This window comes from Podarcis bocagei (assembly GCF_964188305.1).
Source record: "Podarcis bocagei genome assembly, chromosome: 7".
Classification (NCBI taxonomy): Eukaryota; Metazoa; Chordata; class Lepidosauria; order Squamata; family Lacertidae; genus Podarcis; species Podarcis bocagei.
In genome coordinates this window covers 18,619,439-18,627,630 of record NC_138132.1, presented here as the reverse complement: position 1 = coordinate 18,627,630, position 8,192 = coordinate 18,619,439, and the positions used below count along the sequence as shown (strand labels likewise).

Here is an 8,192-nt window from a genome sequence, read left to right as displayed (position 1 = left end):
CTTCTGGCGCAATGGAACACCATGACACCACTGCAATGGTACCTATTTATTTACTTGCACTGGCGCGCTTTCAAACTGCTAAGTTGGCATGGGCTGGGACAGAGCAACGGGAGCTCACCCTGTTGTGGGGATTTGAACCGCCAACCTTCTGATTGGGAAGCCCAAGAGGCTCAGTGGTGTAGACCGCAGCACCATCCGCGTCCCAGTTGAAACATGTAGCGCACATGTCCGAAGAGTAGATGTGTGCCCATTTTGATATACCTTTTTTGCTAGGTCCATCAGAGGAGGAAGAATCAAGGAGGGCTGCGTGACAAATCTTACCTCTTCAGTAAGCACATGACGTAGAAATTAGCACAAAAACAACATCTGATGGGGGGGGGGGAGGAATAAAAACTCCACTCTTTTAAGTACTGGTAGTCATCTGTAGCACAGCAACACAGCAACACTCTCTCGCCTATAAGCTATTTTGTGTGTTTTTTACAAACATTTTACTGTCTAGTGACCTAGAGTCAATCTTTGCTCACCACAGGCAACCTGGTAAATGGTAATTTGCAAATTTGCTTTTGCCTGTTTGTCTGGCAAGTCCTAATTCAATGATCCAGTCAGGATGGGGGTGGACATAGTTCACAACTCTGTGCATACACTTTTATTTTAAACGAATATCACACACACAGTGAACAAACATAGATGTAAACCTGAAGTCAATGGTTTGGGAAATATGAATTGCGTAGGTTTATAATAAAACTAGAACGATGCGAATTTCTTCTCTTACCTCTAGCTCTTGCAGCTGGTTAACTTCTCTTCCCCATTCTCAAGGTCAGCTCCCATACCGCCTCTCCTTGCCTTGGAATAGCTAGATTTTGTAACTATCTTCAAATAGGCAAATGATGGGAGGGCGCTTATTTCATGCCCAGTTCTAATACTAGCCATACTTCAAGGTCTTTGAATTAATTTACAAAACTTTGACCAACTGAAGTCCAGGGTACCAAAGGACTGCCTGGACCCTTATATCCCAGTGTGCTCCAAGTGCAAGAATTTGACTAAACATCAGGAAGAACTTTATGACAGTAAGAGCTGTTTGACGGTGGAATGATGTCCCTCAGGAGCTGGTGAACTCTCCTTCATTTGAGGTTTTTAAGCAGAGGTTGGATGACCACTTTTCATCAATGCATTGCACGAGTTTGGAGTTTGGGACCCCCAAGACCCCTTCCAACTCTACGATTCTCTGATTCTATGATCACTAAGATCATCTGCAGGAGTTTCGGTCATTCCCTGAGTTGGTGAGGATAATTTGACATTGACACAAAACCAAACCTTTAGTGCCATCAACTCCAGTTCTGTGGAATGCTCTGCTGATGGAGCGTCTTCCCTTTAACTTTCCACCATTTAATGAAAACTTTTCTATGCTGCCAGGCTTATGCAGACAATTAAGAAAACATGTTCTGTGAAAGTTAGCTGACAGTTTGAATGTTTAGGTGGTTTTCACCACACACACAAACACACGCGTTGTAAACCACGAAATTGCAGTATACAAGCATTTTTATAAATAAAATGAACGCAACATTTTTATTCCTTTATTTTATTTCATATGCGTCTATGCCACTTAACACCAAAACGGTCTCCTGTTGGTTTACAGAAAGGTAACAAATACAACAGAAGTTAATTATTATTTTTTTACAAAATACAATACTACCAGGTCAAATAATAAAATCCCTTCCATACGAAAATATCACAACATAGCAGCACATATAGAAAACATCTTAAGAGTGAAAGGCAGCATACCTGGCTACCCCACTCCATGCGATTTTCACAACAACCCTGTATAGTAGCTTATGCTGAGAGATAGCAACTGGTTCAAAGTCACTCAGTGAGTAGGATTTGAACCTTCTCCCCTGATCTCTTGCTTGGCACTGTAATCACTGCACCACATATGCCAGCCCAATTCTGACTTAGGCCCAGGAACAATAGAGTGGAAAGGATGTACAATTTGATCAAGCAACCCTGTGTTCTGGGAAGATTTCCAGGGTTTGCCTGAAAGAAAACAGACAAACCTTTCTGAAATGTGAAGTGCCCACTGCAGTCTTGCACTGGGCAGTCACACGAGAAGGCAGGTACAGTGGTACCTCGGGTTAAGTACTTAATTCGTTCTGGAGGTCCGTACTTAACCTGAAACTGTTCTTAACCTGAAGCACCACTTTAGCTAATGGGGCCTCCTGCTGCTGCCACGCTGCCGGAGCATGATTTCTGTTCTCATCCTGAAGCAAAGTTCTTAACCTGAAGCACTATTTCTGGGTTAGCGGAGTCTGTAACCTGAAGCGTATGTAACCTGAAGTATGTAACCTGAAGTGTATGTAACCCGAGGTACCACTGTACAATCACTGGCTGCCCTTCTAAATTGGTCAAATTGGCTGTTGTGCTTTTAAAAGTGCTAGATTGGTCTGCAGAAAGCTTACCAGCACATGGAGGTGTATATTAGCACCTGCTAAAGCTTCTATTTTAAAAAAGCCAGGAGCAGAGGTAGCTTTTTGTGTTTTGGGATGTTCTCTGGCACACACTCTGTTTATATGGGGCAGTGATGAGGCCCTATGGGATAGCTCAGGTAGTAGAGCATGAGACTCTTAATCTTAGGGTGGTGGGTTCAAGCCCCACGTTGATCAAAAGGATCTTGCATTGCCGGGGTTGGACTAGATGACCCTCACAGTCCCTTCCAACTCTACAATTCTATGATTCTAAGGAGGTTTGGTGGGTGCCCATGTGAATTAATCTTCCATCTGCCATCGTGTCCCAAGGGATTGAATTTTCTGGAAATATTGATGTTGAATTTAGCCACACCCCTAATTCCTGTCTTGCTCCTTGCTCCTTCTGAGAAACAAGGGTGTTTTTGTTTACCACGTCCACTAAAAATACAATCAATTCTTTCTGAGAATTTTTTTTTAAATCACTTTCATTAAAAATCAATCCCCACATGCACATTCACTACAGGTTTCCTCAAGCAACCAGCACATAAACAAATGCATACAACACTGCATAGAACTATATGCATAATGAATGTTAATATTTGGAAAAACCCTGCTGCAGAAATATAATGCCACTTGTGGCTTGACATTTCATACATGTATTTTTAAAATTTTATCCATATAACTTATATGGTACATATTAAAGGGACAAGAATGGTACACCATTAAAACAACCATACAAAAATATAAAACATGAAATCATCAAAAAGCAACATTATTAACACGGTAGCAGTAACTAATACTGGTGGGAAAGCAGGAGAAGAAAAGAAAAAAAGTTCAAAGGGCATGGGGAGGAGACAAAGGGCCAAATAAGTTCCGATATTCTTCCAAATAAGATCATACTTGGCTGCAACAAGGTGGTCCATCACATTCATTTAAATAAAAAAAGGTTACCATTTGTTCACAAAATCTCTCGGTGCAGCAGAGCCCTTGGTGATTTTGAGTTCATGATTAAGCTTCTCCAAGTAAACAATGTACAGACCCCTTTTATGCCACACCTCCTGTGTAAAAGCCAAGGCATCCTTCCAGCTCTGAATTATAGCCAGATGGGCTGCAAGCAGGAGGAATGTAATGAAAGGTGAGAACAATTGGGGTGCTATTTATTGTCTAACTTTGGGTTGCCAGCTATCAGCTTACCAATTATGGATGCAATTGTGGATGGTCCCAGCACATATGCCTATAAGTGCCCTTATCTGGGCAGCCCCACCAACAGGTAAAGTAAAGGTAAAGGGATCCCTGACCATTAGGTCCAGTCGTGGCTCATCTCGCTTTATTGGCCGAGGGAGCCGGCGTACAGCTTTTGGGTCATGTGGCCAGCATGACTAAGCCGCTTCTGGCGAACTAGAGCAGCGCACGGAAACACAATTTACCTTCCCACTGGAGCGATAAACAGATACCTGTTTATCTACTTGCACTTTGACGTGCTTTGGAATTGCTAGGTTGGCCAGAGCAGGGACCGAGCAACAGGAGCTCACCTCGTCGCGGGGATTCAAACCACCGACCTTCTGATCGGCAAGTCCTAGGCTCCACTTGCATCCCTTCCACCAGGAGGTATTAGACCGTAAACCCAAGGTGGGGGCAAATGTGGCCAGTGGGTGGAGAGAGTTCTCCCATGTACTGGCAGAGACTGATGTCTGTACCCCTGCATACTATTTGCATATAACCAGGCTTTTTTAAAAAAGAAAACTGACACCACATAAGCAGCTCAGACATGTGAGTTCTCAGTGCAAGAGGCAGTCTGACACAGGAAAAGTTCAATCAGGTCAGAACTACCAAGTCCATCTATAAATCACTGGAAGATGCAGTCTCATCCTTGATGTTTGCAAACAACGACAGCTGAGATGTTCCTGCCAGCCAAAAACAACCAAGTTTCCCCATTTTCAAGGTGATGTTAATTTCCAGTTCAAAATGCAGGTTGAAATGGTAAGTTCATGGCTTCAGATGGAAAACTTGCGTTGGGAAACTAGAACAACTGGCAGATTATAGATGGGGATGCTGTTTGGATTTTAATGTTCTCTGCTTCCTGTGAGCTTAAGCACCAGGTTTGCTTCCTTGTGTGGCATGCTTGCTCTAGACTGCTCAGTCATCTGATGACCCAGATCTTTGCTGAGTCGTAAAAGGAGTAGGGGTGGGAGCCCCTGCCAGTCCACTGGGGAGATCTGAAGCAGTTACATGTCCAGCTCCTGCTTTGTTGTCTTCAGGAGTCTTGCAGCAACACAAACAGCAGGGCGACACAACAGCCTGGATCTTGCTACACATGCCAAACCAGCAGTTGCCGAAGGTTCGTCGGATGGTGTGGGAGGAGAAGAAGAAGATGATAGGGTCCAAGGTGGTGTTCAGGGAGGTGAGGAAGAAAGTCTCCACTCTCCAGGAAGGACTCTCCTTATTAATGAAGCCCACAATGTGGGAGATGTTGTATGGTGCAAAAGCAATGGCGAAATTGAGCAACGTGGCCACCGCCAGGCACACCGCCCGTTTCTTTTTGTGGGGAGGGATGTTGGGCATGGTGCTCAAGATGCAGATCACGTTGACATAGCAGAAAAGGGTGATGGCAAGAGGCAGGCAGAAGAGGAGGAGGCAGAGCTCCAGCCGGAAAGGGAGAAGGATGCGGAGCTGCTCTGGGGAGAAGCTGTAGTAACACGTGGTGATGTTAAGGTCTGACGGGGTCCTGTTGTGGTATTCGACAGCATAGACAATGCTGGCACAGTGGGAGCAGGCCAGGAACCAGAAGAAGATACTGGCTGCTCTTGCAGAGGTTGGCTTGCGGTTCAGCTTGTGCTTGACCGGATGGGCAACACAGAGATAGCGTTCCACACTGACCGCCATGAGGAAAAGGGTGCTGAGGTAGATGCTGCTGTAGAAGAAGAAGTTGGTGAGTGGGCAAAGGAAGCCAGGAAGAGGCCAAGTCATGTCACTGGCAACCTCCACCATTTTAAAGGGCAGGAAGCACAGCAGGAAAAGGTCGGAGATGATCAAGTTGCACAAGAAGATGTCGATGGGCACTGGCTTCTGCCTCACTTTCTTCAGGAATGCGTAGCCAGCCAGTAGATTGGAAGGCAAGCCTGTCAGGAAGGAGAAGGTATAGATTGCAAGGACAAGAGCCTTCTTCATGGGTGTCATCTCAGCTTCTGCAAAAGAAGGGTGAGATTATGAGATAAGAACGTTAAGTGAGGAAAGCTGTCTCTAATGCTTAAAGTATCATTCAGAGATGCCCGTCCTCTCTCTTGGAACGCACTCAGTCTCTTGAATAGTATGAGCTATAATGGTTCCCCAGTGGATAGATCAGGGATGGTCAATCCAAACCCTCTGGATGTCATAGGATCACAACCAATGTGATCCTATGACATCCAAACCCTCTGGATGTCATAGGATCACAACCCCCATCATCCATTACCACTGGCCAAGGGGCTGGGTCTGTTGGGAGTTGGAGTGCAAAGCATCAGGCGAGCACAACGGAGGGGTGAAATGGACAAATCCTTCCATAGCCGTCAAGGAATAGGCCTGAGCTAAGCAGGCGTGAGCTCTGCGTGTCTTAAAGTAAGCTGGAGATACCACTTCTTTTTTTGTGGGTTGGTAGTTAAACTGCTGTTTTGTCAGCCCCTTCAGTGAAATCTTTCAACGGCAGCTTGATGTGTGATGCAATGTTGAAGTTTTTGCAGCTCAAGCTGTTGCCAAAGCACAAGAACAGTCTAGAATTTCCTTTTTTATTTGTAATTAAAAAAAGATGCGTATCAGTTCCCAACTCTAACTGTGCATTGCATTGAATTGCTGTGTTGTGTTGGCTGTCGCTTCATGTTGGGTTGCATCTTAATTCATTCATAAATTCAGTGGCCCTGATTTGCATTGCACCAAGGAGGTAGCTCAGCTGTGTGTTGTGAATGGAGAGCAGATGTCTCAACAAGGTAAAATATTCTGGTTCATGAAAGACGCTCTGCTGGTCTCCCAGCTTATTCGGATGTGCCTCATAAACCCAAACCCCATTATTCCTTCTCAGCTCAAGGTCTGCCTTTGAGCTTTCCCAGTTTGGGTTTTCCACTTGCCTGAGGCCATGATCACACCATACATTTAAAGCAGTAGGATACCACATTAAACAGGCAAGGCTTCCCCACATCATTGTAGAAATTCATAGCCTTATCTACTGTGCATTTGTCTTGTTCACTTTTAAAGCTACCCAAATTGGTGGCCGTCACCACATTTTGCAGTAGAAATTTCTTGACTTGACTACGTGCAGCATGAAGAAATACTTTTTGTTATCTGCCCTAAATCTTCTCAGGCTCCAGCACTTATGAGTTCTAGTATTATGAGAGAGGAGAACAGTTCCTCTCTAGCGTTTTCTCCATACTGCACAAAATTTCCTACACCTTGATCATTCCCCGTTTACATCTAAAAACCAACTTAAAAGCCCCCAAACATTGTAATTTTCCTCATATGGGAGTTGCTGTAACTTCTGGATTCATGTCTACCAATAATCATAATTCTATTTCACTATATTAAGCGTTTCCCAAAAAAAATTCTAGCCACATTTTCTAAACTTACTTGTGTTCTAGGGGATCAATCACTCTGCTCTGTCTCCACGGAGGACTAGAACCACAACCTTCCAGAGATGACTCAAAGACCAGCCCGAATTCTTTCTTTCAAAAAGATGCCAGTGGGCATATTCACATGTGCCTTGAGAAAGTTGGAGCATCTGTCCAACAGACGAAAGTGCAAGTCCTTATGAGACAATCTGGAGGAAGTGAGGTCATTTGCAGAAAAAGGAACCCATCATAAATAGCAACAAATAAACTGGAAACCCCGTGGCAAAGGGGGAGGAAACTGATTTCAATGGCCCTATGAAAGTCAACCGTTGTGCAAACCTTTACTGAAACCCTCTCCAATCTTCTTTTTAACTAAGATTTTCCATTTCCCTCCCCACATCCCAACATGGCAGAATTAGATGATTTCCTGTGTTGCTGGAGCAGTCTAGCTGAAAATCCCACAAGACCCATAATCGTCCATAATGCAATGTAGCCTTCCAGTCCTTGCATCTACTTTCTTTTTCTTCCCCACCTATGCTATTTGATTCCTTCATCACAATGTTTTGGACTAAATCATCCTCAGGATCACTTCCAACTCTACAATTCTATTATTCAGTCTCAAAGCCAGCTTCTGCATCTCCCATCCCTGCTTGCGAGAACTGCCTTGGGAAGAGGTGTGTTTTGGAACCAGGTTCAATTAAGGAAATGAAGGAGGATGTTCTGAGCAAATTACAGGGAAATTGCTAGGAAAGGACACACTTTGTGGCTTTAAGTTGCTGCTACTAGGACTTTTTTCTGCCTAACCACAGAAAAGTAGCATCCTTCTTCTTCCACACCTTCAAAGCCATGTCAGCAGTCCAATTTGTCCTGTAACGAGAGCCAACACCTCTTCATAGAGGCATGCTTTTGCTACATTGCACATCCTTTCTAACAAATTAACTTCTGTGACTGCCCAATCAGAAATGGCTGAGAAGTTGCAGATGGGAAAAAGTTGCATATACCCCTTTTACAGAATTTCCCCTTTGGAAATAATTAAAGATATATTTTTTAAGAGATGGAGGTGGAAGGACTGCTCAGTTTTGGTGCTCTTGGTTTAAAATTAAAAAATGTGTGTTCCATATTTCCGCAGCAATTTGTGATTTAGGAAAAAAATTCATGA

At 44.0% G+C, this 8,192-nt stretch overlaps 1 pseudogene across 1 annotated transcript; it reads right to left on the bottom strand.

The window, feature by feature from the left end:
* Window positions 1-4,045: 4,045 nt before the first annotated feature.
* LOC308592252 (free fatty acid receptor 2 pseudogene) lies at window positions 4,046-7,192 on the bottom strand (annotated as a pseudogene). Its single transcript, XR_014013321.1, has 2 exons — window positions 7,053-7,192; window positions 4,046-5,644 (listed from the first exon to the last, which is right to left on the bottom strand). The product of XR_014013321.1 is annotated as a free fatty acid receptor 2 pseudogene (transcript).
* Window positions 7,193-8,192: the final 1,000 nt, after the last annotated feature.